Source organism: Mesoplodon densirostris, chromosome 18 (genome assembly GCF_025265405.1).
Source record: "Mesoplodon densirostris isolate mMesDen1 chromosome 18, mMesDen1 primary haplotype, whole genome shotgun sequence".
In the NCBI taxonomy this organism is placed as follows: Eukaryota; Metazoa; Chordata; class Mammalia; order Artiodactyla; family Ziphiidae; genus Mesoplodon; species Mesoplodon densirostris.
In genome coordinates this window covers 17,926,773-17,931,159 of record NC_082678.1, presented here as the reverse complement: position 1 = coordinate 17,931,159, position 4,387 = coordinate 17,926,773, and positions in this window count along the sequence as shown.

Here is a 4,387-nt window from a genome sequence, read left to right as displayed (position 1 = left end):
TTTCTTTTTGTTGATCCATAATATACTAAATTTTAATTACTAAGTACATTACGAAGTATATTTTTGTTAATCTGGTAAGCCAAGAAACTACGTTTCATAGTGGCTTTCAAACTTGAGACTATTTTCAACTTTGTGTACGAATGGTCTGAATATGCCATCAGCTCTTCCCTGGTGCATCTGGTTGTGACTGTTGGTTTTCTGAACTGCTATTAAATCTGGAAGGTTTGATGTTTTTATCGCGAGTAGTTCTGCCCTAATTCTGTGTGAACTGAGATGGATAATTTAAAGGAGAACCTGATTGCCATTTTAGAGACGTCACATCCCAAAGAGGCTCATTTGGGCATTTCTTTTTTGACTTCATTTCAATTCATTGGTCTTCCTTTTTTCTTTTCTTCCTTAAAACATTGTCAGATATTCCCAATTCTTCAGTCTTCTTTGTTTATATTCTAAGCCTGTTTGACTTCTTTTTAAAATTGGTTTCGTTCTATTTTACATTTTAAAAGGGATCTTTTGGGATAACTGTCACGTGAACTGAAAAGCAGAGCCTTTGGATGACTCATCTCGCAGACACGGAGGAAAAAAGCAGATTTTTTTTCCCTCTACTTATTTTGTGTGGTTAGAACCATTCAAATAAGAGAGGAGCCAGTAAATCTTTTCAGTCAGTGTGTTGGGTAAGGGGACTGTCGGATAGATGCTGCTGACAGAGAGAGCCGCGCTGGGGGTCTGCGCTGGATCTCCTCCTGCAGGTGGGTCTGCTCCTGCAGCTGGTTGCACCTATAACTACGCTGTGTGTGCCCGACTCTGCAGGAAATGATTTGTTTTGTGTCCAGAACTTTATTTGTCTTTTAAATTCATTCATTCATTCATTTTTGGCTGCATTGGGTCTCTGTTGCTGCGCGCAGGCTTTCTCTAGTTGCGGCGAGCGGGGGCTACTCTTCATTGTGGTGTGTGGACTTCTCATTGCGGTGGCTTCTCTTGTTATGGAGCACGGGCTCTAGGCTGCAGGCTTCAGTAATTGTGGCGTGCGGGCTTCAGTAGTTGTGGCTTGCGGGCTCTAGAGTGCAGGCTCAGTGGTTGTGGCACACGGGCTTAGTTGCTCCGCGGCATGTGGGATCTTCCCGGACCAGGGCTCGAACCCGTGTCCCCTGCATTGGCAGGCAGATTCTTAACCACTGTGCCCACCAGGGAAACCCCTGAGCTATTGTTTCATGACTGCTTTTCCTTTATTCCTGCATTTCCTCACTTCCCTAATTAGTAAATGCTCGTATCTGCTCTTTGGAACTTGGGAAAGGCCCAGGAGACTAAAGCCTTTTTCTACAAATAAGAAACGGGAGACACAGAAAGGCCTTTGTACCCAGAAGGGCCCTGCAGGGTCCCGCTCCATTTCACTTTGACTTAGTGTTGACTGAAAAAAAATGTACAACCTAAAAGTTGAGAATTATGTTTTATTTGGTGGACTTACTCAGGTCTTAAGCCTGGGATGCAGCCTCTCAGACAGAACTGAGGGACGGTTCTGAAGAGGTCAGGGAGGAGCCAGGATACAGAGGAGTTTTTGCAAAAAAATGCAGGTAGTCAGAACATCAAAAGATTACTGTTAATTAAAGAAAACCAGACATCTCAAGTTAATGAATGTAGCACTTTTCTATGTATGGGAAGATGCAAGAGTCTGGGGCTTATTGCAGTTTTTCCTTTGATAGACACCTTAACTATCTGGGCCAGTATCCTGTTTATCTCCATCCTGAGTTCCCCTCAGGGTGCACCATGGGGTGTCTGTCGTGGCTGATGGCTGGATGGCCACATTCTTTGTCCATTTTTTTTGGCCTGTCCCATAATTTTGCAGGATAAGGTAGGTTGTGTTTGGTATACAGTTTTGGTATACAGCTCCACGGCATGTGGGATCTTCCCGGACCAGGGATCGAACCCGTGTCCCCTGCATTGGTAGGTGGATTCTTATCCACTGCGCCACCAGGGAAGCCCTATATTTCTTATTATATCACAACCAGTATAGATCTGAGCTACATGGTGACCCTTGGGAAGTAGGTAGCAAGTAAATAATTATTGCTCTGTTATGATTTTAAAAATATGAAAACATAATAGATTCAGACTGGCAGCCCTGAGATCTTAAGGTTTCGACATGGAAGGAACCTCAGAGAATATTTAAAACCTAGAACCCAGATACAGAATATAAAAGTCTTCTTCATTTCCAGTTAGAGCACAGAACCACACCTCTGTGTCCTAAATTTTGGTATAAACTTATCCCACCTCAAACCTGTCTGTCCAAAGCTTAAAAATCACCAAAATCTTCCCCCGTGATTTTTCTTGCTTTCCTTCTTGCTTTTCTAGCCACTCTTGTAGCCTTAAGTTTTGTTTTCTCTTTTTAATAAATATCTGGCTAAAAGGCTTTTCTTGGAGTCAAAGCACTGAGGTAGTATCCTTAAAGGAGGTAAAAAGTTCAAAAGCTGGCTTATGTGTCCAGTAAGAAATCACTTATTCTGGCATAGAGAGGGAAGAATTGCCTTAATAATGCCATAAATGCCATAAATGGTCTTTATGAAATTCTCTCCAATTAAACAGCCTTCTCCTCTGTGCTGTGGTCTTTAAATTGGCCAGGTCATTCATCTGTGGGTAATAGCCAGCTCGCAATGGATTGCTGCTGCTATTAATCTTTTTTTTAAGAAAGAAAATCACACACATAATAACCTGTTTGAAAAAGCCGCTTACTGGGACATCATTATTTGTTTTCTGGCTGCAGAACAATGAATGCAGTGCACAGCTGTCTGTATGCTTCCCTTAATGCTACCGGACTGATTGGCTGCAGTGAAAGAACCTGAGATGTGTTCTATGCATCAGAGCAGAAGGTACTCATACTTAGAATCTCCTGCATTTGTACGTGTATAAATACCATCCCCACCTCAAATGTATGATAGGATGATGGGTATGGTCATGCTGTGCAACGACCAATGAGAATTATGAGTTTAAATTTAGTGGTGAGCGAGAATAAATAAGGAAATATTGCCTCTTCCAATATTAAATACATTCCATATTAGTGAAAGTTAACCTCAAAAGGAAGAGAATTAAACTACTCAGGTGAAAATGACAGGAAGACACTGTTCTAGGAAGACACTGAAACTGACTCAAGAAGAAATAGGAAATCTGGAAAGACTTATAACAAATAAAAAATTTAATTAGTAATTTAAAATCTTCCCTCCCCCCACAAACAAATCCAGGCCCAAATGGCTTTACTGGTGAATTTTATCAAATATTTAAAGAAGAAATAATACTTATCCTGTACAAATTCTTTCAGAAAATAGAGAAGGAGAGAAACACTTTCCAACTCATTCCATGAGAACAGTATGACTCTGATACCAAAGTCAAAGACATCACAGAAAAGAAAACCACAGTCAACATAGAGGCCAAAATATTAGGAAACTGAATCCAGAGAAAACAAACATATAAAAAGGATGGTACACCATGACCCAGCAGGATTTATCCCAGGAATGCAAGATCAGTTTTGTCAACCAAAAAATTATGCAGGAGGCTGCAAATAAGAAAAGAGTTTATTTGGGGGAGGGGTGTTAAGAATTGCAGTTTGGGGGCTTTCCTGGTGGCGCAGTGATTAAGAATCCGCCTGCCAATGCAGGGGACACGGGTTCGAGGACACGGGTTCCTGGTCCGGGAAGATCCTACATGCCATGGAGCAACTAAGCCCGTGTGCCACAACTACTGAGCTTGTGCTCTAGAGCCCGCGAGCCACAACTACTGAAGCCCTTTAGCCTAGAGCCCGTGCTCTGCAACAAGAGAATCCACCTCAGTGAGAAGCCCATGCACCGCAACAAAGAGTAGCCCCTGCTCACCACCACTAGAGAAAGCCCACACGCAGCAATGAAGGCCCAAAGCAGCCAAAAATAAAATAAATAAATTTATTTAAAAAAAAATAAGAATTGCAGTTCGGGAGACACAGATTCGGGTAATCCGGAAAGAGTGTTCCAGGGAACAGAAGGAGTCAGGGACTTATGAAGACAAAAAGCCATGAAGTTGTTAAAAGTTGCCTGGTGAGAATTGTGATTCACTCTGACCGAGTCAGAAAATATTTGTCCTTAAGGAATCACAAGTTGTTTTAGGGTAGGGGTCTAATTAGTAGATACGCTGTCGTGAGTTATTTTAGGGTAAGTGTCCGATAAGTATTTTGAGTTTCTGGCAGGCATTCTGGATGACTCCATCAGGTCAAAGTTTACATTCCATCCAGCCTGAGACGTGCATAAGTCACACTTCCTTAATAGTCTTCAGGCTCCATTTAAGAGTGCTCTCTTAGCAATACCAACTGAATTTTGATTTTCCTTTCATGGTTTAGCATCTAAAAATCAATTAATGTAATTGTGTCATTTTC